Genomic DNA, 26328 nt, shown 5'->3' with positions numbered 1-26328 from the left:
AAGGTGGTTGCAAACGATGACGATAAATGTTTGGAAATGTATGCTGCTACAACTTAAAGAAATGCTGCCGGGCGTTTTATAGTGCAAATCCCATTTAAAGAAGACAAAACACTGGGGGGGATCATATAAACAGCAGCAGCGAGACTCATTAGCCTTGAAAAAAGGTTGAGCAAGGATAGTGCCATGAAAAATGAATATGCAAGGATTATGGAAGAATATATCACACTAGGGCACATGAAGCAGGTAAAGCAGATTCACAGCGGTAAATATTATTTACCACATCAAGCTGTTATTCAAGAGGATAGTTGGACTACAAAAGTCAGAGTAGTATTCGACGCATCCGCTGTGACAACTAATGGTCGAAGTCTAACTGATGTCATGTACGTGGGCCCACCATTGCAGAGGGACGTTTTCGACATCCTAGTCAACTTTCGTTTGAAGAAGTATGTTATATCGTCAGATGTCGAAAAGATGTACCGGCAGATTTTGGTGGATGAAGGAAGTCAACAGTATCAACATGTTCTCTGGCGGAAAGATATGAAAAACGAAATCAAAGAATATCAGCTAACAACTGTAACGTTTGGAACAGCTAGTGCTCTGTTCCTGGCAGTAAGGACTCTCATGGAAATAGCGAAAGAATGTTCGAATATGCAGGTGCAGAAGATAATCGAAGAAGATTTTTACATGGACGATCTTCTGACTGGCGCAGATACAATAGAGGAGTGTCTTCAGCTTCGACAAATAATATCACAGCATCTAGACAGATATGGATTCCATCTAAGAAAATGGTGTTCGAATAGCGAGCTCATCATAAAATCATCTAATGAAGACAAGGAGAATGAAATAACTAGCATTGAGGAAAATACTAATGTAAAAACATTAGGACTGCAGTGGAAACCTAAAGAAGATGATTTTCGGTTCAAGATATCAAAGTACTCATCTGATGTTACAACGAAAAGATTAGCTCTATCATATCTAGCAAAGATATTTGACCCGCTTGGACTGCTAACACCAGTTATAATAATGGCAAAGTTATTTGTTCAGAGCTTGTGGCTGCTAGAGATGTCATGGGACGAGAAACTAAATGGAGAATTAGAAAGCAGCTGGAAAGATTTTGTAACACGAATTTCATATCTACAAGACGTGCAAATACCCAGATGGCTGAACACTTCTTCCAAAAATAATATTAAAATTTTGGATCAAAAATAATATTAAAAAAACCATCAGAGAAGGCGTATGCTTCTGTGGTATATGTTAAAACCGATAAAGGTGTCTCTTTGCTAGCTGCAAAGAGTAAAGTTAACCCAATTAAAAACAAAAAGACTCTGCCTAAATTAGATTTGTCAGCAACCTTTTTGCTTACAAGGCTATTGAAAAAGATTATACACATTGTTGAAGGAAATATAGAAGTCTATGCCTGGAGTGATTCAACAATAACCTTAGCTTGGATACTAAATAACAAAAGTAAGAACTAATTCATAAGAACGCGAGTAGAAGGCATTAAAAATTTGGTGCCTCAAGCGCAGTGGCGTCATGTTAAGTCGAAAGAAAACCCAGCAGACTTAGGGTCAAGAGGCGTTTCTCCGGATAAGCTAAAAGAGGCTGCGGTTGCCGAAAGAGGAATGGTCCTTATCCCCTCCAGAAGTTATCACTTGCTCTACTACTTCTACCAAGGTTACGCCCACTTTATTGAATGATTTGGTAGAAAGATACTCTTCATTCAACAAACTCTTAAGAGTCTATGCATATATTCTGCGTTTTATTGAAAAGATGAAAGGAAATCGATCATTTTCGAGGTATTTAACTCGAGAAGAGCTAATGAAAGCAGAAAAGTATGTAGTGAAAGGACATCAGACGATGGAATGGCCAATGGAATTACGATAACTGGTAAATAACCGCCAACTAGACCATCGTCATAAGCTGGCTACGTTGCATCCATACGTGGATGATGACGGGTTTATGAGAGTCGGAGGTCGACTACACTATTCTAACCTGAAATTTGATCGAAAACACCCAATGATAGTACAGAAGTCAACTTTATCAACATTAATTATACAAGAAGCCCACAACAGAACTATGTACGGAGGAAATCGACTGGTGGAAAGTACAGTCAGAAGAAAGTTTTGGATAATGAACTTAAGAAACGGTGTAAAAAAGGTCATACGAAGTTGTCCAGTGTGTATCCGTTATAAACAACAAAATACACAACAATTAATGGGAATTCTTCCCGAATATCGCGTAAAAGTTTCATTTCCATTTTATCATTGTGGATTTGATTATGCCGGACCGGTGTTAATGAAGTTCTCTAATGGTAGAGGACGAAGGTCGTTCAAAGGTTACATAGCAGTATTTATTTGTATGACAACCAGAGCAGTTCACTTGGAGGCGGTCAGTGGTCTCACCACGGAGGCATTTATGGCAGGGCTTAAACGATTTTTTGCTAGAAGAGGGAGAAGTGCACATTTATATTCCGACAATGGGACTAATTTTGTTGGTGCAGCCAGGAGTATTGAGATAGACTTTGTTCAAGCGGTTAGACAAAACGCCAATCTAGCAGAAACTTTGGAGAACCACCAAGTTAAGTGGCATTTTATTCCACCGGCAAGTCCTCACTTCGGAGGATTGTGGGAGGCGGCCGTAAAATCTATGAAATATCACCTTAAAAGAATCATTGGAGAAACCAAAATGACGTACGAGGAAATGAGCGCTCAGGTTGACGAGCCCAATATGGTTCCCTTGGGACCAATGATCATTAACCACACCCACAACGTCGAGGAAATAATGACGAAGCTTAGAGATGTCCAGAAATACAATGTTGATTTATGGAGCTTGAAATTTCATCACATGAGTGGGCATAGTGCTTTCATTTTAGTAACTTTAGTTATAATAATTTTGTCTATATACTTTGTAAAGAAATGTGTTAGAACGCGCTCTATAGAAGCTTTGAATTTTTCGACAAATAATTCATAATTACAGCAAATAAGTCATTAATGTTAATAATATTGAATTATACAATTATAGCAGTAGTAATAATACAGTCCACTACGTAGACTTATACGCCCGGCAGAATGTTCATAAAACTATGAACATATGTTTGGGTGCTGTTTAGGAATAGAGAAAAAGCCATCAGAAAGATACAGCAAAAGTGCTTTATATCTTCTTAATGCTAATCACTATTACGCTGACCCTGAGTCATAAAAACGCATGTGTGCGCATGTTTACTTAGGATAGCAATGAGATTAGAGCGCATGTGTACTTAGGATAATAATAAAAATAGAAGATAAGAACGAACAAAGATACCACTGCTTGGGTATCTCGTTCTAGTTAATTTTAAGATTTTCAAGAGTTCTAGTGATAGAACATTGACAAATAAAATTCAGTATTAACAGAGCACTTGAACGTGTAATTTATATTCGTTTAAACAGTGTGTATTATAGTTAAGGCCCACACACACAAGCAACGAAAAATGGCGCGAACTAGTACCATACAAAAAATCAGAGTTGCACTAATCACTGATTTTGACAGATAGTGTACTCAATATTTTGTTGTTGGGCAACTGCCACTACCTGTAATATTTCGCTAGAGGTGCATACTCAACTTTAATCATTGCCAAAATCAGTGATTAGTGCAACTCAGATTTTGTGTATGTCTACTAGTTCGCGCCATTTTTCGTTGCTTGTGTGTGTTATGGGCCTTAACTATAATACACATAGTATACTCAACTTTAAGCGCAGTATACACCTCTGGCAAAATTTTCGTAACCATAAGAAATGCATTGATAAATTTCTTTACCGATACCGTTATGGAAATTTTCACTTGCAGTTACGCCGCTCAAATGAAATTTTCTTTGCGTAACAGGGTGACGTTATTGGAGAATTTTTTCTTGCAATTGCGATTGAAAATGTAAGACCCATGCAACATTAAATTGAGTTATTTGGAAATAAAAACGATTAATTTTAGTACATATATGCTTTGTGAGCGAAAAAAATTTAAATTTGACAAAAATTTTAAATCAGCTTTTGTATTGATTTTAGTTTCTCTCTCAGAAAATGGTAAAACAAACGATCATAAAACAAGCATCGTTTCACCGCGATGCTTGTCGCCATCTTGCATTCTATACAAATATTTTTCAGTGGCGACATAAATGTCTAAAACCGCAAGAAGTGATGCCCCTTCCAAAACCAAGCAGTAATACAAACAGAGTCGATACCAAGCCAAAGAAAAGATCAATGATTGTTTTATTGATTGAATAACAAAGTTTCGTGCGTATCTGCAGTATGTTTATTAGCTAACAATTGTATGACTACATACACATAGTCCATAAAATCTGCGTTCATGTGACAATTTCTTTTTTAATGATAAAAAAACAACATAAAAAATAAATAAAGTTAAGTTTTGTTGTATACGTTGTTTCTTTATATTTCTTAAATTAGAAAACAAAAACAAAAATACATGTTTGCTTTTGCTTTTTTGTTCAAACGGTACTTTTGTCTCATAAGAAGTTTACTTCGAAAGTACCGTTACTTTGTATGATACTTGTTCTTATTTTTGATCAGTTTCAGTTCATTATCATGACAAGTGATAGTTACACGTGTTTTTTTTAAAAATTAATAAATTTGGAAACATGGAAACTAAAGGAAAGGAAATATGCATATCTGAAAGAAAAATAATTATTAAATTGTGGAAGGAAGGACAAAGCTTTAGAAATATTGGTGGAACAGTTGGAAGAACGTATTCTTCTGTCCAGCGCGTAATTAATAATTACAAAGAAACCGGCATTATAACTTCAAAGCCTCGGCCTGGGCGTCCTAAAAAATTATCCGTTAGAGAAGTGCGCAAAGTGATTAATATGGCAAGCAACAACCCTCGTATAACATCAACCAAAGTTGTTGAAAATATTAAAACAATGTTTAAAAAAAGTATCTGTGCCGAAACTGCCAGAAAATACTACATAGAGCTGGATTTCATGGAAGAGTTGCTCGAAGAAAGCCGTATATTTCAGTCATAAACAGACAAAAGCGGATTGCATTCGTTAATACTTTCATCAATAAGCCTCCTGAATTCTGGAAACAAATTATTTTCTCCGAGGAGAACAAATTCTGTATTTTTGGCATTAAAGGTCGGCAAATAGTGTGGCGCAAGTCCGGGACAGAGCTGGAAAAACAAAATTTAGTTGGAACGGTGAAGCACGGGTTATGGTGTGGGGGTGTATGGCTGCTAGTGGAGTGGGTCAATTAGATTTTTTTGAGTCCAAAATGGATAAATGGGGTTATCTCAATATTTTGAAACAAATTTTAAACCAAGTGCTGCTAAACTAGGGTAAGCAACGACTTTTTGGTTCCAACAAGATAACGATCCGAAGCATACATCGGAGGTTGTTGGGCTTTGGCTTCTATATAACACTCCAAAGCAGCTTAAAACACCACCCCAATCACCAGATCTCAACCCCATTGAGCATCTTTGGGATCTATTGGAGAAAAAAATTCGTCAGCACGTTATAACCAGCAAGGAGATGTTACGAAGTGTCATGCAGACAGAATGGAGGAAAATAACATTTGAGGAAACAGAGAAGTTGGTAAACTCCATGCCAAATAGACTAAGTCTTAAAACAACGTGGCTATCCTACCAAATATTAGGAATGTGTTAATATGTTTTTATTTTTTGTTTAAATAACTCTTTAGTTTATTTTTAATTACTGAACGCAGACTTTGTGGTGCTTATATTTAATTGTTATCATATTTAAATCGCTCTAAAGTGAAAGTGCTTAACCAAACTTAGAATTTTGTTTTTGTTTTTTAATGTTAGGAATATGAGGAAAAAAATATATGTAAAAGAGTTCATTTGATTTATAGTTTTATTTTGTGTTCTTTAACCAATCATAAAAGTTTGTCAGGTGAACGCAGACTTTATGGGCTATGTGTAGGTTATCCTAGGTGAGGTTGAAAAGAGGTTGTCTGCACCATGACACTATGGACATACACCTTGTTTGCGCTTGTTGTGCGCTCTAAATACTAAAAAACTTACCGCGAAAAAGAAAATCTAAATTCATGTGTAGCATTGCGTCCCCACCTAAGTGCCGGTGTCTGACGCGAAAGCCGTGCAATGACATAGAAAATGCTCCATCGTCTAAACATCTTCCCCGCGTGCCCAACACATGCTATCACTTGCCGCACCGATTTTACATAAGTGAGCTCGTAATCCTATGTGTCTCGTTATGATACTGAGAGCTATACTGACTTCCTTCGTATATCCTTTCAGTAATACCCTCATCTATTCACGATCTGGATCCCCTCTAAGGTTTTTCGCCGTCCTACCGACCGTTTCGCTGTTCCACAGGCTTCCATGCGTATTTGTCGACCACGCCCTTCACTCGCACTGCATCGACCCGACAGGCTTCGGGCTAACCAAGTCGTACTAGTATTTGCCTACCTTAGTCTTCTAAATCTGGGCTTCTTGGGAGTAGGTGATTATGCCATCGCCGACTCCCTATATCGCGATTGTATGACCTGCTCCTATCCATTCTCCCATCGCCTTAAATCTCATAGCCGCAATGGCTGCCTCACACTTACTCTGTAGTCTATAGGTCGAATATCTATAATGGTCTCCTTTGCCATAGTGGGAGTGGTCCTCATCGCTCCTCCTATGCCAAGACAATATGTTCTCTGAACCTGTTGTATGGTCCTTATGTTGCACTTTTCTCCATATCAGTCCACCAAACTACTGAGGCGTAAGTAAGTATTGGTCTGATCAGGCTCCTGTACAGCCAGTGAACTATCCTCGGATTCAGCCCCCATTTCGAGCCAACGGCCCGTCTACATAGTGCCCAACATTTGTGAGTCTTCTCAGTACGCTCCTGAATGTGAGACTTCCATTTCAGTTTCCGGTCCAAGATCACACCCAAGTATTTGACCTTGTCAGATATCGGAGTCGTTTTATTAAAGAAACGTTGTGCGTCAAATTGTCCTACCTTTTTTTTTTCCGTGAACAGGCATATTTCAGTCTTCTCTGGGTAAACATTGAGACCCCTGGGTCCAGCCCAGTCATATGCGATATGCAAAACCTTTTCGGCCTTCTGCATAGCTGGTTCGGATCCTTACCCTGGTGAAATCTTACCAGATGCCCAGCCCATATTGATGGCTGCATAAGTCAGCTCATCTCTTTTGTGCTTCCTTGCCACCCTGGCGTAAAAGTGCGACTCCTTACCATTCTCAGCGACCACCTTCCTCTTCCGTGATGCCTGTGGCCTCCTTTTGGAAGTCCCAGATCTCCATGAAGACGAGCCGAGCGCACTTTCTTCGTTCCTGTTCCGACTTTGTCTACCTCCGCAGGACATTGTCTGGAGTCCCCATTGCGGGAGGGCTGGCTTTGTTTTCCCAGAGTACTTGAAAGCGTGGAGCTCTCTCTCAGTGTTATGCTCTTTTGGGAGATCTGATATTCTTTCCAGCTCCCGTAAAAGTGTTTGGAATGTCAATTCTATCCCTTCCAGCAACCTGCACATTCGCCCGAATGGAAGGAATGGAAAGAGATAAGGCCTGAAGGGATTTTTATATGAACATTTATGACGCGAAAATCTATTAACACCATGTTCACACTTCGAGCAAATCTAGATTTGCCACGAGATTCCAAAAATTTCGTGTTTTGCAACGATGTTTTACACACATTTTTAGTGTGAGCAAATTTGCAACAAATCTCCTTCGAAATTTAAATGCAACATTGCGTTTGTATTGAACACCGGTTTTTATCGATAGTTTTGGTTAGCATTTTTTGGCAACATCTGACAAGTTCTTATTGAAATTATAACATTTTTAAGTCAAATTTAAACAAATGTTTCAGCAGTTTAATTTCAGACCACAATACGATTATATATGCTGAAAAAATAAAAATGCAAATCACAATAAAAACGCTATCAAAAACATCCAACTCAAATCAAATCGAACGGATTTGGGCTCTAGTGTAAACATGATATAATACATTGACAAGTTAATAATACTGTTAGAATTGGGGTTTATTAGTTGTAAGGACCCTTTAATTTTAAATTTCAAATTGTAACAGTTTTCTTCCCCACACCATTCCCCGTTGTGTTGTCAATCTTGAAGTGACCCTCTTGGACATCTTCATACCCGTGAACTGACGCGGAGGCTTCACCATCTTCGTCGCCTAAGGACACATCCAAGACTGCCAAATTAGTTATTGGTCTTCTTTATAGGACTGAACTTGTCGACATTTTTCTGAGCGAGCCACTCCATCTTTGTCAACATGTAACTCCGTTACTCTTTAACGTTCCCACTTAGACCTCAGCAAATCAGTAGTGGAATACAGTAAAGTGTTTAAACGAAAATCGTTTAGTTAAAAAGCGATAACAGAAAAGTTAACGAAATTGGTATTCAGTAGCCACTTTTAATGATAATCGACAACCTTAAAATTAGCTGTTTTCGCTAACGAATGGAAATTCGTTAACTAAACGACGGACAATTGTTTGGCGTTTACTAAAAACAAATAAATAAAGATAAATATTTACCATGGCTTGAGAGTATTTTTCTCTTGTTTTTTCTTAAAACATTTCGGATATGTGTGTACAATTAATTAGTAAGCGTAGTTGGGTGTGTTTCTTAATATGAAAAAACTGTCCGCAAAAATTTTATACGAATAAATTCGTATTGATAGCACTTTTCCTAAATAATTGTACATATTTTAGTTAGATTTGTGATGTTTTTAACTTAATAAAAGAAGGATTTCAGACTATGAGAGGAATTATTTATTATTTTTGTCGATTCCTCTTTATGTTTTTCGTTTTTTTTTTTTGGAGCGAGGACCCAGAGAAAAAATTAGATAACGATTTCTGTTTACAAGGAATTAGAGAATAACATATTCATACATATGTATTTAACTAAACGATGTTCGTTATAAGTTACAGAATAGCGGTACCGGGTAACATATAAATACAAGACATCTAACTGAAATTGGGTGAGAAGGAAACAAACACACAGTGCCCCTCGTTGACTCAGGGAAGGGGCACCCTTATACACTGCTGCCATGTTGCCATTTTTTAAATGTTGTAGAACTCGCCACTGTTTTTTAAAACATATTGGCCGTGGTTCAAATGGAGCTGGTGTCTGGGTAGAGTTCAAGCATCCCAACAAAAAATGGTTTGGTATTAAAGTTCTGGATCATTTGGTCCCACAGGCAGGTGCGTTAGAGGACGTGAGTTTATCATTTTTGCTGAATTAATCAGAAAACTCTGTAGGGTTTCAACTCGTGGCGTCTGTTGTGACTCGCTCAGACTAAGGAATTCTGGACCATTTTTCCACCGTCTGACTTTTTCGTGGAAATTTTGCTCTCGTTCCACAATTAGCTGGATTAATACTCCCAGGGCACCAATTTCAGTTCGAAATTATGCTGCTATCTAATATTTCGGCCACCCTGTTGGCCACATATTGTTTGTACACACGGTGATGAGATCGGATCCATTGCACAGTTCTTCAAATATGAAATAACATATAACTTTGTTAATATTTTTCAAATGATTTTTAATAATAAAATCTTTAAGCTGAACACCCATTGTAGCGGCTTGTAACCCAGTTTAGGAATGGTGTGATAATGAGTTGAGGCGCGGCCTGTCTTATCCATCACCCATTACTGGTACTCGGCCGAGGATCAGCGTTATTTTTCATAAAAATTTGAATTATATATATTTCCCCAAAGTTGTCAACGTCGTATGCAACAGTGGTAAGAGAGGGAGACAGTGGAGCATACCAGGCATCACTTTATCTGCCTTTCGACTCTCCGACACCGCCACCCACGTCGGAGCTGCAACGGCTTTTGAGGAAAGCAAAACAGACAGGTACTAATAGGGTGCGATGGGAACTCTCACCTCATTTTGTGGGGTAGTACCAACACTAATAAGCGGGGCCAAGCCCTTGCAGAGTTCTTGAATACTAACGACCTAATAACACTTAATATTGGTAACACCGCTACCTTTGTTAATAGGATTAGGGAGGAGTTATTAGATGTGACGATATGTTCGGAAAATCTAATCAATGAGGTTCAGGATTGGAGGGTCTCCATGGAACACTCTTTCTCTGACTATCGCTACATTAGGTTTAGAATAGCACGGTCAGCGCCCAAGAAAACCTCTGGATGACCGGGAGATTAGCAATATGGGGAAAGAGACTTTTTAACAGAGCACGTATTAAAAAAGGGGAAGTTTATTGGGATGTGTATTACATACGGCGCAAGGAATACAATAAGATTACCACAGCGGCAAAACGTGCCTCCTGGAAGCTTTTCTGCGAACAGGTCGATAGCGTTAATGACGCCGCCAAGATAAAAAAGTTTATCTCAAAAACCCATATCCAAACCGAAACTTTAGTAGATGACATGGGAGTGAGAGCAGAGGCAACGGAGGACATGTTGAGGCTTTTGATGAAAACCCATTTTCCACAGGATACGAAGGGACTCCCGGAGACCTCGGAGTCTTGGAATGACGTTGATCGAAGGTTTATAATTACGGAATTTATGGTGAAGGAATCCTTGAGGAGCTTTAAACCATTTAAGTCACCCGGACTACAGAAAGAGGCAGACTATTTGGCGCCTCATCTGGCCAAAATTTTCACAGCGTGCCTGGGACTTGCATATACTCCGAAAGCCTGGCAGGAGGCAAGGGTTGTGTTTATACCCAAGCCCGGCAAGGCAAGTTATGCGACACCAAAGGTCCAGAGAGCCATAAGCTTTATGTCCTTTTTACTCAAAACCATGGAACATATTGTGGACACCATAAGAAAGAGTATGACATCCAGCGAACTGCTCGAATACAAATAGCAGGCCTATGTCAAGGGAAGGTCGGTGGAGACCGCCCTGCACGAGTTTGTGCATAAAATAGAAGAATCCATCGATGCCAAAACGTACACACTGGCGGTATGCATTCACATCGAGGGGACTTTTAACAATGTGCGAACCGACTTACTGATCCAATCCTTAGACCAGTACCGGGTGGACCCGGTTCTTAGAGACTGGATAACCATATGCTAATTAACAGGTGGATGAATTGTGTGCCCCATGGCATAAATATAAGGGAGAAAGTGTCACAGGGCACGCCACAGGCGGGGGAGGGTATTTTATCGCCACTCCTATGGAGGCATTTGAACCCGTCTGCTTCGCAGACGATGTTATAATACTTCTTAAAGGTAAGGATCTGAACGAGCTGTGCAGAGGGACCGAAAGGGTCTTGCATATGGCATATGACTGGGCTGGACCCAGAGGTCTCAATGTTAACGCAGAGAAGACTGAAATATGCCTGTTCACGAGGATGACGAAGGTGGGCCAATTTAAGGCACCACGTTTCCTCAATAAGTTTATTTCGATATCTGACAGTCTAATACTTAGGTGGGATCTTGGATAGGAAACTGAATTGGAAGTGTCACATTCAGGGTGTACTGAGAAGGCTCACAGATGTTGGGCATTATGTAGACATTATGTAAGCTCGAAATGGGGCCTGAATCCTAGGACAGTCCACTGGCTCAACAGGAGCGTGATAAGACCAATACTTACATACGCCTCATCAGTTTGGTGGACTGATATGGAGAAAAGTGCAACATAAGGACCATACAACAGGTTCAGAGAACATGTTGTCTTGGCGGAGGCGGAGCGATGAGGACCACGCCCACTAAGGCACTGGAGACTATTCTAGATATCCGACCCATTGACATACAGATTAAGTGTGAGGCAGCCACTGCGGCTTTGAGACTTAAAGCGATGGGAGAATGGATTGAGGATGGGAGTAGCTCATACCATCGAGGCGACGACAGGAAACCTGGAAGGAAGGGAAGAGGTTTCCGATCGGATACCTGAGAAGAATCTTGAAGTCGAGTGCGAGGCACTGCTGTCATCCGCACAGTCTTCGATTGACGGAACCCTAGTATTACCATCCGGAAGATCATGTTACACAGATGGATCAAAGCTAGAGGACAGAGTGGGCCTTGGGGTTTACATTGAAAACCCAGGGACTAAGTTCTATTTTAGACCGCCTGACCACAATACGATCCTGCAGGCGGAGATCCGGCGATCACGGAATACTCGTGAGCTCGTAGTCCTATGTATCACGTTATGATACCGAGAGCTGTACTGACCTCCATTTTACTTCCTATCAGTAATAGCCTCGTCTTTTCACGATCTGGATCTCCCCATAGGATTTTCGCCGTCCGACTGTTCCTTGTTCCACAGGGTTGCATGTGCATTTGTCGCCCACGCCCTTAGAGAGAAAGCACTTACTAATAGTCGTGTTTTATACCATGTTTCCACTTTGAGCAAATCTAGATTTACGACGATATTTCGGAAATCTCGTGTTTTGCAATGAGGTTTCCCATAAATTTCCAATGTGAGCAAATCTACTTATTTGAAGTGATTTGCAGCAAGTCTCCTTCCAAATTCAAATGCAACACTGCGTTTGCATTAACAATCGAATAGCGATTATTAGCAACAATTATTAGGTCTGGAAGCAACAATAGACTACATCCTTTTTCGATAATTTCAATAAGAAATTGTTAGATGTTAAGAAGTGCTGCCCAAAAATCCCAATAATAACCGCTATTCGGTATTTAATGCAAACGCAGTGTTGCATTTGAATTTGGAAGGAGACTTGCTGCAAATCACTTCAAATAAGTAGATTTGCTCACATTGGAAAATTGTGGGAAAACTCGTTGCAAAACACGAGATTTCCGAAATCTCGTCGTAAAACTAGATTTGCTTTGATGCTGAACGCCGGGGTTCGAATCCTGGCGAGGCCATCAGAAAAAACAAAAAGAAAATTCTAGCAGTGGTTTTCCCCTCTTAATACTGGCAACATTTTTGAGGTGCTATGCCATGTAAAGCTTCTCTCTAAAGAGGTGCCGCACTATGGCACGCCATTCGAACTCGACTATAAAAATGAGGCCCCTTATCATTGAGCCTAAACTTGAATCGGACTGCACTCATTGATATGTAAGAAGTTTGCCCCTGTTCCTTAGTGGAATGTTCATGGGCAAAATTTGCATTTCTTGAAAGAGCCAAATTTTTTAATTACTGTAAAAAACTGGTTCGATGTGCTTAATTTGAACATAAATTCGTTCGGGTACACAGGTAAGGTAAATCCCTTGTTCTTACATGTCTCTATTTTATAATAAAAATTGCTTGAATTTAAGAACCATTTTCTTTGGCTATAGAAACACAGAAGGAAACTATTTTAAAAATGAACTGTTTCATGTCTTTGCCTGTAATTCCTGGGAAGCAAAAGTTGGAAGTATTTCAAAAAGGCATCACCATGACAAACAATGCCCTTACAATGTTATTTGACTATGTTAAGGATACGTTCAAAATTGACTACATTTTAACCTATAGACTTAACCAAGATGTCATAGAAAATTTCTTTGGAGCTTTACGAAGTAAATGTGGTCTATATGACTATCCCATACCAAAATAATTTAGATATAGAATGAGAAAATATATTCCAAATAAATAGTCGGAAAACATACTCTAGGTGAATGCAGTTTCACATCGTTATATTTTTTTTCTTTCAGCTCGTCATACCGAAATTCTCGAAGGCACGGGAAATATTTATATGGATACAACGAACTGGATTTCTTCAGATCCTCCTACAACAAAAAATATTTGCAGTGATGCTATGGCAACCGAACCTTTGTTTCTTTCTTTTGATGAAATTTCTCCTAATGATAATGACTTCCCTGAAATTGAGGCAGAATTTTGTGATCCTTGTGCCCTTCAAGATGATGCCTTAGAATATATTGCTGAATATATGATGCGAATGCGTATCCCTTATTGAAGGGTATGAAAGTCACGAACAATCTTCCACATGGGTAGACCATGTTTCCAAAGGCTCGTTGAAGAAACCTTTCTTGACTTTTTAGCGGCTGTAAAACGCCTTGAAGTTGTTTTTGGAAGTATGAATGGCGCCAATTTGGCACCGCCTTCTTGAAAGAAGCTAGGACATTAGTTTACCAGAAGACTTGAAGCTGTTTTTCTTTAAATGCAGCTTTTATTTTCGCGTTTAAAGCTTAACTAAAGAACTAACATTTAAAAACTCTACCCAAAGACTTACGAATCATAAGAAAACGCTTCAATATGCCCTTTATGCCATAATATATTGGAAATTTAAAAACTTGGATGGGCCTCTATTTGGGGTTTTTATAATACATTAAATTCTTCCATTTTCAGCTGCAATTTTTATTGTGCAATAGTGGAACGTTACTATCAATGTCTCCGCTTCGCCATTATCTAAAAATTATGTGTGTGAAGATAAATTCCGAATTTAACTAGCATAAACACAAACCGCTTTGTTAACAGAGTGCGAGAGAGAGTAACAGAAGTATTAACAGAGATCCACTGAGGGGTTAGCAGAGCTCTGTAAATACTTAACAGAACCAAAAAACAAGAGAAATTAATGTGTGTAAAGATAAATTCCGAATTTAACTAGCAGAGACGCAAACCGCTTTGTTAACAGAGTGCGAGAGAGAGTAACAGAAGTATTAACAGAGATCCACTGAGGGGTTAGCAGAGCTCTGTAAATACTTAACAGAACCAAAAAACAAGAGAAATTAATTAAATTTCTTACTTTTTATCAATTTTTGCAAATATTTGAAAAAAAAAAATAAAACCATAACAAAATTTGGAGTAAAATATCAACGCTTTGAATCAAAAACACAAAATTAAAATTATCTATTACCGTAGTACTGAGAAAAATGAAAAATTTATAAAAAAAAATATTCTGGGCAGGATTACGAACAATGGTCCAGGAGGACATCTAAGAATTCTACAAGGTACAACCATACATCGTTGGAAAGGTCACGATGTGTGCTTTTCAAAACATGTCCTTATTCGAAAATCGAGCAGTTGGTTTTTTCAAATTCCTGTCTTTTTTTAAGCATTTCTCGAAAAAAAAATCTGGACAGGATTATGGCCAATGCTCCTGGAGGACATCTAAGAATTCTACAAGGTACAACCATACATCGTTGGAAAGGTCACGATGTGTGCTTTCCAAAACATGCCCTTATTCGAAAATCGAGCAGTTGGTTTCTTCAAATTCCTGTCTTTTTTAAAAAATTTCTCGAAAAAAAATCGGGACAGGATAATGGCCAATGCTCCAGGAGGACATCTAAGAATTCTACAAGGTACAACCATACATCGTTGGAAAGGTCACGATATGTGCTTTTCAAAACATGTTCTTATTCGAAAATCGAGCAGTTGGTTTCTTCAAATTCCTGTCTTTTTTAAAAAAATTCTCGAAAAAAAATCGGGACAGGATAATGCCCAATGCTCCTGGAGGACATCTAAGAATTCTACAAGGTACTACCATACATCGTTGGAAAGGTCACGATGTGTGCTTTCCAAAACATGTCCTTATTCGAAAATCGAGCAGTTGGTTTTTTCAAATTCCTGTCTTTTTTAAAGAATTTCTCGAAAAAAAATCTGGACAGGATTATGGCCAATGCTCCTGGAGGACATCTAAGAATTCTACAAGGTACTACCATACATCGTTGGAAAGGTCACGATGTGTGCTTTCCAAAACATATCTCCATTCGAAAATCGAGCAGTTGGTTTTTTCAAATTCTTGTCTTTTTTAAAGAATTTCTCGAAAAAAAATCTGGACAGGATTATGGCCAATGCTCCTGGAGGACATCTAAGAATTCAACAAGGTACAACCATACATCGTTGGAAAGGTCACGATGTGTGCTTTCCAAAACATGTCCTTATTAGATTATTTTTAAAGAATTTCTCGAAAAAAAATCTGGACAGGATTATGGCCAATGCTCCTGGAGGACATCTAAGAATTCAACAAGGTACAACCATACATCGTTGGAAAGGTCACGATGTGTGCTTTCCAAAACATGTCCTTATTCGAAAATCGAGCAGTTGGTTTCTTCAAATTCCTGTCTTTTTTAAAAAATTTCTCGAAAAAAAATCGGGACAGGATAATGGCCAATGCTCCAGGAGGACATCTAAGAATTCTACAAGGTACAACCATACATCGTTGGAAAGGTCACGATGTGTGCTTTTCAAAACATGTCCTTATTCGAAAATCGAGCAGTTGGTTTCTTCAAATTCCTGTCTTTTTTAAAAAAAATTCTCGAAAAAAAATCGGGACAGGATAATGCCCAATGCTCCTGGAGGACATCTAAGAATTCTACAAGGTACTACCATACATCGTTGGAAAGGTGACGATGTGTGCTTTCCAAAACATGTCCTTATTCGAAAATCGAGCAGTTGGTTTTTTCAAATTCCTGTCTTTGTCGAATAAGGACATGTTTTGGAAAGCACACATCGTGACCTTTCCAACGATGTATGGTTGTACCTTGTAGAAGTCTTAGATGTCCTCCAGGAGCATTGGCCATAATCCTGTCCAGATTTTTTTTCGAGAAATTCTTTAAAAAAGACAGGAATTTGAAAAAACCATCTGCTCGATTTTCGAATAAGGACATGTTTTGGAAAGCACATATCGTGACCTTTCCAACGATGTATGGTAGTACCTTGTAGAATTCTTAGATGTCCTCCAGGAGCATTGGCCATAATCCTGTCCAGATTTTTTTTCGAGAAATTCTTTAGAAAAGACAAGAATTTGAAAAAACCAACTGCTCGATTTTCGAATGGAGACATGTTTTGGAAAGCACACATCGTGACCTTTGCAACGATGTATGGTAGTACCTTGTAGAATTCTTAGATGTCCTCCAGGACCATTGGTCGTAATCCTGCCCAGAATATTTTTTTTATAAATTTTTCATTTTTCTCAGTACTACGGTAATAGATATTTTTAATTTTGTGTTTTTGATTCAAAGCATTGATATTTTACTCCAAATTTTTTATGGTTTTATTTTTTTTTTACAAATATTTGCAAAAATTGATAAAAAGTAAGAAATTTAATTAATTTCTCTTGTTTTTTGGTTCTGTTAAGTATTTACAGATCTCTGCTAACCCCTCAGTGGATCTCTGTTAATACTTCTGTTACTCTCTCTCGCACTCTGTTAACAAAGCGGTTTGTGTCTCTGCTAGTTAAATTCGGAATTTATCTTCACACACATTCTTTTAATAAAAACCGGACAACTGTTTTGCTTTAGAATAAGAAAACGCTTAGTAATAAAGATGACCTTTGTTTTAAATTAAAACCAAGTCGTGTGTTATTTTTTCTAAGGAATAAGCTCGATTCAAACTGTGGATTGTTTACCGATTTGTTTACCGATTTGTAATTGCATTCTTTCTTCTGTCAGTTATCAGCTGTTACTTTTAGCTTGCTTTAGAAAAAAAGTGTAAAAAAGTATATTTGATTCAAGTTCATTCTAAGTTTTATTAAAAATGCATTTACTTTCTTTTAAAAAATCCGCAATTACTTTTTGGTCATCCCAATATAACGATGTGTTTGCCAATTGGCAAAAGAATTAGAAACTTCTGCGGAGAAAAAAAAACAACCAGAAGAAATTTGCAACCTTTCATTTACAGAATTCTCCAAATGTTTTTCGCTCTCACACTCTCTTTTACTTTCAAGCGAACGCCTTTTCGTAAAAGTTTGTGCAAAATTTTGAGTACGCGAACACTCTAATTTGTTGATTGCTGTGTAATGTTGCTATATCTTCTAAATTACCTTAAAATGTGCGAGAAAACCAAATTTGTTAATAGAAGGTTTATTCCCACGATAAATTAATATTCGGGTTAGCTAACACGGGAAACCCGCTTAAAAAGTTAGATTTTATGTTATGTTATATAAATTATTTTTTTTATATGCTAAGACTAGCGCACCCCCGCTCCGCTTCGCTACCCCTTTGGTTAGTATTCGAGATGACATTACACTGGAATACAAATTGTCAAAGTCTCCAAATTTCAAATGCCATGTAATGACAACTAAATAGTGTATTTAAATACATTTTGCGTAACTAAATCTACGAATATCAAAAAATTCTTTTAGTCGACTAATGTACATAGTCAAGGTATAACTGTATCCCGATTTCAAGAACTTTAGCTTAATTCGTAGAGGGAGAACTATTACTAGTGTACTTATTAGTACCTTAGTGTACGAATTCAAAAAAATTTTTTCTAGTCACTCAATGTTTACTGTCAAGGTGTAACTATATAACAAATTTCATAGCTCTAACTCAATCCACAAAAAGGTACTATTTGTAGGCTTTAACGCCTTTATGTACGTAGTTCAAAAAATCTTCCAGGTGCACAATATATAATATAATTAAAAACTGTATTCCAATTTTGAGAGCTATACGTTTTAGTACGACAATGTACAAATTAGATTTTTTTGGTTTCCTGTTTCAAGGCGTATCAGTTTCCATAATTTGAGAGCACTAGCTCAATTCATAAAGAATGTAAGATTTTGTAGGTTTTAGTACCAAAATGTACGAATTTCAAAAATCTTCCAGTTGTCCAATAACTACTGTCAAAGTGTACCTGTATCTCAAATTTCAGAGCTTTAGCTCAAATTTCGTAGAAAATATCATTTTGTACGGTTTAGTATCTAAATGTACGAATTTCAAAAAAAATCTTCTAGTCACCCAATATATGCCTTTAATGTTTCAATTATACCACAATAAGTACTTTTCTTCCATTTCTGGCACGATTTTTTACGACATACCGTATTTTTGTTATGACTGCTATAATCCTATTTAAATTGGTTAATTGTAGTTATCCCCGTTCCCTGTAGCCGAAAATAAGCTATTTCGTACTATTGTGCAGTTTTTGGTAACAAAATGTAAGAATTTTGGATATGTCATTTATTTCCAAGTTGTACCTACATGCCAAATATCAGACCTGAATCGAAAGTACCAATTTAAGTTCCAAAATGTAAGAATTTGAACAAATCTTAACTCACCTATCACATACTTCTTAGTTGTACCTACATGCAAAATTTCAGGCCTCTAGAACCATCTGAACAGAAAGTATCAAAATGTACGCATTTTGAATAAATCATTTAGTAACCCGTCATGTATTTGTTAATTGTACCTACGTCCCAAACTTCACATCTCTAGCTCCAAAGAAAGTACCAAATGGTACCAATTGCGGTAAAAACGTACGTTTTCTTCCGTTACCAGTAACTATTTTTACATTTTACCCTCATTATTTTGCAGCAAATTCAAATTGTAGCTCTATCCATGACATAATTGCCAGGTAGTGTACCGTTAACAGGTGAATACAATTTTTTTTCTCGCGAAGTACGAGTTTTGGTTGTGTGTGTGTATGATGGTTACGAACCATTTTTTGGAACTTTTTTAGTACCTAATTGTACAAATTTTTAAAAACTCTTATAGTCACCCAATTTAGATGCCATGGTGTACGTTAGTTCCAAAATTCAGAGCACTAGCTCAATTTACAAGAAAGTACCAATTTCAACACTAAACGTACTATTTCTCCTACTGCCGTCACGATTTTCCAATATTTCTTTCTTCAAGACGCTCTTTTATCTGAATCTGAGAACATTGTCCTAGCCATATCCGTTAGCCCTGGTCAAAAATTCCCATTTTCGTACTATTTAGTACTTTAACGTCGAATATCACAAAACCCGGTTTTATCTCTCCCCTCCGACCTAAGACCAACATTCGTGCAAAATGTCATAATTCTAGGTTTAGCCGCAAGGTGGGCTTAAGAAGGTGATCTCACGCGAACACCTGAAAGTAGTCGGCCAGTTTGACAGTATTGAGATGGCAAGTCTGTGTTTAGATTCATAGCAAACACCCTATTGTTTTGCACGTTTTCTTTGTTTGTGTTTCTCTTTCTTTCATTTTACCTGCACACATACACACAGCAGCGCAAGTTTCTTTGGTTGTGTTGAGAACAATATGTCATTTATGAAATGACATCTTGATGACGAGTGGCGGATTGCACTATATGATTTGTGATTGTTGTACAAATGAGACCTCATGTAATTGTTTCGCCATGCTTTGGGTTTGAGTTAGGTAGTGATCAGTCAGTCTTTTAAGTATAGAAGATTTATATATGTATATAGTAGTCTGTCAGGATATTTGTTATCTATAGACTTAATATAAAAAAAGGATCAGGACCAACGTCAGCTGCAACTATCGGACAATACTGATGACATATTTGGTACCTTCTTTATCTCAGGAGCTGGTACTTGGATGTGATTTTTGGAGAAATTTTGGCATTAAGATCTCGTTTACTAGTTCACAAATTAATGTATTGTCCCTTAGAGTAGACCCATAAATACATGACCTAGACTATTACCAAAGAATCATCATTGAGAATACAAAATTGGAATTTAGATATTTGTAAATATGGGTAAGGTAAAACTTATTTGGATACCATATTACTGACACAGGTGACTCTGAGCCTAGGACGATGCTTTATTTTCCTATGTGGAAATTGACGTACGCTGAGATTGATAGGATGCTTCCTTTTGATAGAACCAGCAAAAGGGGCGGCATGAAATAGTAGGACGACTCTTCTTATAAAGCCAAACAAGAATTAATGGAGAGAGTTATACCATCGCAGCTTAAAGACAGAGTCTTCGTTTCCTTTTGTATCTTCGAATTTTTAATGCCACATTGACGTGCTGAGAACTGTAAGCAAGCGTTTATCTTAGGCTGAAATTGCCATAAATATATAGAAATCTAAGTTCTGTTATATGTAGCTAAAGTACTTGGGTTATATAGTAGGCGAAGACAAGCTGAAGAAGTGTGAAGTGAAGTGTTAACCGCATACATAGCTGATACATTAAAGAAGTCAACGAACTTTGAGTTCAGTTCGGAAGCGTCCAGGACATTTGATTTGTTTACGGAGGGAGTTGTTTCAAGTCCGGTTTTAATAAGCCCTAAAGACCAAATCAGAATGAGCGCGTTTAGCTTTGTTTTTGGATATCTCATCTGCAACACTACAACAAAAGCAACGCGTCATTCAGTGCTGCCACATGTAGATAGTGTTTTTAGTCGTCAACATTAACAATTGGTTAACTTTCGCTTGTTGATTTTAAGACATTTGTTTGCAGAGTTGCATTTTTCAACAAGACTCTCCTAATGTTGACAGACCGTTCTTTGTTCAATGCGATACATCAAACGTGGGTGAAGGCGTGGTGCTTTTCCAGATAGATTCCGAAGGAAGAGAGCATCCAATAGAATATTTTTCGAGAAAATTAAAACTTGCGCAAAAAAATTATTCGACTACGGAAAAAATGTCTTGCAGTGGTGTTAGCTATTGAAAAGCTGAAGTTTGAAGTTACAGGGCAACAAACTTAGTATCGAGCACCGGAAAGGAACAAAAAAATGCCGGACATGCTTAGTCGTTTGGACATCGCACCGCAACGATTGTTGACTTCAACTCTCCTGAATTTCAGAGTCTTGAATATTAGACGTTAACGGTTTTTCAGAATGGTTGCCAGAGAGATTTGTTCCTGTTTGTTCCTATTTGTTAAAAAGGTCCCATGAAAATAACACCTGTCATGGAAGAATGGATAAGACCATTTACAATGTGAGAGTTTTTCTATTAGCCAACTCTTGTAACGGGCATTAAGGAATTCATAGGTAGGTGCCAGAGCCGCAAAGAGAATAAGCACTCTTAACAGATCGTTAGATCGACTATGCGGTAAGAGGTCAGGACTGATCGTCCATTCCAAAAGAATTATTGGACTTCCTGGGGGTATACTCCCGAATCAAAAGCGGGAACAAGTAGACATTTTTTGTATTAGTCCATAGGACTCATTGCCGAAGACCACGTCTAAGGCTGTGATAAGGTTTCTTACGTATTCCATAAATTCGGAGTTCCCGAGAACTTACTCTCCGACAATGAAAGACAATATACTAGTGATTCATTTAGAGAGCTTATTCCCCTCCATCTAATGCGAGTGAGAGGGTGAATCAATCCATTCTAAGTAGCATCAGGTCGTTTCTACAGAAGTATCACTCAACACATCACCCACATCTACATAACAATATAACATAACAACAATATATATTGATAACTTGATACACAACACTCACCAACACTCTCATATGAGAGATCAATCAAATTTAGTGTTCACATTTGTGTTGATGACCCACTGTGCACTGGAAAGATTTTTTTTATTTTGGTGAAAGAATATTTTTCTGTTGGCGCATATTAACAAGTATGCAAGCACCTAAGTATGCAAGCTAAACACTTACATATTGCCAGACGTCAATGCGACAACACCGTATACTTATGTGTCCGATTGAATTCCTAAATTTTGTTTCTCCATGACTTTCGAACACAAAACTTGGTTTTGTGACAGCCATATCTTATGTATTTTTGCTTTTTCTCTTCGTATTCCGATAGGGGTGTAGAGGCAATCAATTAACATATGCTTGAGCAATTGTGTCTTCGCATCGATTGGGTCATTAACAGCTATCATATTGTACGATTTGTAGTCGCCCTCACATGATCTGAACCACCTTCACATTAGTATCAAAGACATACAATTCGTAAAGATACAATATTTCAATTGCGTCTTTTGGATGCCAGATGTCAGTCAGTTTTATTATAGTCAGTTTTATTATAGTTACAAGAAGTGGTCGACAGGTGTCTCTTTTTTTTAGCAATTTTCCTAAAATTTGATATTTTGAGTGAAATTTTCCATCTGTGTAAATAAATATATTTATCGATTAAATTAATCTGCATATGCATTGTGTACTTTTTATAGATTATGTAAAAGTGAATACAATGCCATCTATGCGTTCAAAATTATCCCTAATCGATTTTTGCAAACGCCGTATCCTATTGTATTCAGGAAAGACCGTATAGGATCAAAATTTACGATCTGCTTGGTCTTCCTAATATCGTAAAAGTGGCACAGATGGCATATCGTATGCTTCATTTTTTGTTAATTCGTAAATAGAAAATTATTTTGCAAAATATTACCAAATTACGCTCAATTGTGTTGAAAGAGACCAAAGACCATACGAAATATACCAAAGACCATACGAAATATACCAAAGACCATACGAACAAGATATATGTATGATCTGCTTCAAATTCCTAATATCGCAAAAGTGGCACAGATTATAAATATGCAAGTTGGCATGTAGAATGCAGCATTGGTTCCTTCGTCACTAGAAAATTGATTTGCAAATTATTACGAAATTACGCTTAATTGTGTTGAGAGAGTTTGTGATATATAGAAATTTTCTTTACCTTTGGGCATTATCTATAGCAAGATTAAAGGACAATTTTTTATTTAATGGAAAAATTGCAAAATGTAAAAATCATACCGCAAGTAAAAATGTCAGTTTCACAAACGTATGAAGCATGTCTGTGTGACTTACTAAAAAAGAAGCAGTTTGACCATCTTGTATAATTCCTAATATCTTTGGTTCTAGGTCTTTGTTTGTAAAGGGTGATTTTTTTGAGGTTAGGATATTCATGCATTAGTATTTGACAGATCACGTGGGATTTCAGACATGGTGTCAAAGAGAAAGATGCTCAGTATGCTTTGACATTTCATCATGAATAGACTTACTAACTAGCAACGCTTGCAAATCATTGAATTTTATTACCAAAATCAGTGTTCGGTTCGAAATGTGTTCATTCACCGTAACGTTGCGTCCAACAGCATCTTTGAAAAAATACGGTCCAATGATTCCACCAGCGTACAACCCACACCAAACAGTGCATTTTTCGGGATGCATGGGCAGTTCTTGAACGGCTTCTGGTTGCTCTTCACTCCAAATGCGGCAATTTTGCTTATTTACGTAGCCATTCAACCAGAAATGAGCCTCATCGCTGAACGGTGAATGAACACATTTCGAACCGAACACTGATTTTGGTAATAAAATTCAATGATTTGCAAGCGTTGCTCGTTAGTAAGTCTATTCATGATGAAATGTCAAAGCATACTGAGCATCTTTCTCTTTGACACCATGTCTGAAATCCCACGTGATCTGTCAAATACTAATGCATGAAAATCCTAACCTCAAAAAAATCACCCTTTATAGTAGGGGAAGCATTAAGCAGTGTTGTGCCCAACTGTGCTATGCGTAATATTTCCAAGTTTATGTTCTTGTTCAAATATGTGATATCGTGTGTGTGCATTTGCTCGCCACTGTCAACGTGGAGATTGACCTTAATGGCAGTCAAATGGCTAGTGTAACTTCTTTAACAGGACAGTAAATAAGACGAATATAAGTTCAAAAAAATTAAAAGTAAAATCTTATAGTGATGATAGTGGACGTAACGGTAAATTGCTAGGATCAAATAGTTTTAATTGAAAAGCAAAAAGCATCAAAGATTTAGAACCTTGGGTAAAAATGAAGCCAGAATTAATGTTAAAGTAAGTTTTCATTGGTCACTAAATCCGGGTTTATTGCCTTTTCGAGATTTTAATGCTAAATCCTGTGTTTTTTGCAGGATTTACCATACAAAAGTTAATAAAATTTTTGCAGGATTTATTTTTAAATCCCAAATAAACCCGATTTCATGGGTGACTGAAATACCACAAGAATTGTGTATGAATGTGTGTGATATGCACATTCATGTAAACACATGTACGCTTGTGTATGTCACATAAATCCCAAAACCGCAGTGTAAACGGACAGGAATTGTTTTTGGATTTAGTTAGATCAAGATTAAACACATTTCGATGTAAAAGTGCTATTACATTAAATTCTTATTATCAGTAGTTAATTTAAGACGGAAACAGGTAACTCTTGTAGCGTTTAGATGTATTTCTTTTCTTTGTGCTTAAAGTGAATAAACAGTCAGAACAAACAGACAATGTGTGTTTCATTAATACTGTGATACATTATATGTGAAATTTTGTCTCACCCTTTTAGTAGTGCGTTGTGAGAACTCGTGCTGTAACGTGCTCGTCATTGAGATAACTAAAAGAATATGTGCTCGTAGTTCAGTGCGTTTTATTTTGATTTACGTTTGGTATTTTATTGCATTGTTCTTATCATTTCTTCCTCATCCATTTGCCTAAATAGATTACTTCTGATACTTAAGTTTTTTGGAGCACACTTTTAGGCATAATCGTAATATCATATAAGTACGATAAGTGTAACATTACTAAAGTTAATGACCGCTTTATAACTTGCTGGTTGTGTGAGAAGCAGAGATCTGAAAGAACACGCAAACACATGACGTTTAAGGTGGCGGGCTTTTTTCTGTATGTACGGCATGTTGCTTGTGAGTGGCGTTGATTTTGCGTTTTTGCCTTTTTGGATGTCGAGTACATGATACATGAATAAATGATGAAACATCCAAATTGTTATAAAATCGTATTTTTTACTCGTAAGAGTGTGAAATAGTGTTACCGTTGTGTGACTAATGTAGAAGTTGCTAACCTTTTTAGAGTCAAGTGACATTTAATTTAACTTTTGAAACTGACAACTTTTCTGCTATACTTCCTTCATGGGTCTTGTAAGACTTACAAATTCTTACAAGACCCTGTCTACTATTTTTTGAGGAAAAGTTTTTTTAATCTTCTTTTTAATCGAATTTTTATGCGACCTTTTCAAAAATCTCAACAGTAAACCTGTTTTAAACTATTAACAGAACTACTAAGATAACAATTTTCCATCGCTGGCTGTTTCTAAAGCAACACCGCAGCATCATCGTATATGATTGAATGCTTATGCTTTTTTGTGCCATTTCTATTGCTTTCATTCTTCTATACGTAACAACACCTTTGATGACGGCAAACGATGTTACACGAGGAATCATTCATACGAACAAACATCCAAACGTGCAAATGAGTGTCATGACTTTAATTCATACATATGGCTCATGAGAGTGTGCCGAGGGCTGTTGTTGAGTTGATTTCAGTTTGATTTATGTGTTGATATCCATTTTTTTGGAGTATAACGCAAATCAAAAAATGAGATCGCTTGCAGTTCTCTGACGAGAAGCATGTCCATTTAAAATGTGCGTGTTTCAATGGTAGAAACTTAGATCTTATAACTGATCGTGAAAATGGGATTCGCTGGTCGTGTGTTAATTGCAGGTCGTTGGAAATCGATTTATATCGTCTGTTCGAAGAATCTAAGGTTCAAATAGCTGCCATGAGGAGTGATTTCAACGCAGTTTGCGCTAGACTGGAGAATCTTGGGAATATGTTTGAGAGATTTGAGTTAACAGATGGTTCTCCGAAGCGGAAAAAATCCTCGTCCATTGCTACGGGTGATAATCTAATTACGATTGTTTACAGGCTTAGTCCGGCCTAGATTGGAATACTGTTGTGTGGTTTTGAAACCTATTCTACCAGTGCTACTCAAACAGAATTGAATCAGTTCAGGTACAATTTCTACATTTTTTGCTTATGGGCTTACCATGGATTCGGCTAAATTTCTTTCCCCCTACAATAACCGCATGAAACTTATTGACTTA

At 37.4% G+C, this 26328-nt stretch overlaps 1 protein-coding gene across 1 annotated transcript in view; it reads right to left on the bottom strand.

Annotated features, from left to right (window-relative positions):
- LOC106092641 (kinesin light chain) overlaps window positions 1–22210 on the bottom strand; it is a 220157-nt gene extending 197947 nt beyond the window's left edge. Inside the window, exons 1-2 of the mRNA XM_059361248.1 lie at window positions 22131–22210; window positions 21969–22034 (exon numbers count right to left, since the gene is read on the bottom strand). The gene's annotated coding sequence lies outside the window, so the exon portion shown is untranslated. The remainder of the gene's footprint in view (window positions 1–21968; window positions 22035–22130) is intronic.
- Between the last annotated feature and the right edge of the window lie 4118 nt (window positions 22211–26328).

This window comes from Stomoxys calcitrans, chromosome 1 (assembly GCF_963082655.1).
Source record: "Stomoxys calcitrans chromosome 1, idStoCalc2.1, whole genome shotgun sequence".
NCBI lineage: Eukaryota > Metazoa > Arthropoda > Insecta > Diptera > Muscidae > Stomoxys > Stomoxys calcitrans.
The sequence above is the reverse complement of the archived record's forward strand: the minus strand, read 5'-3'. Positions and strand labels throughout refer to the sequence as shown.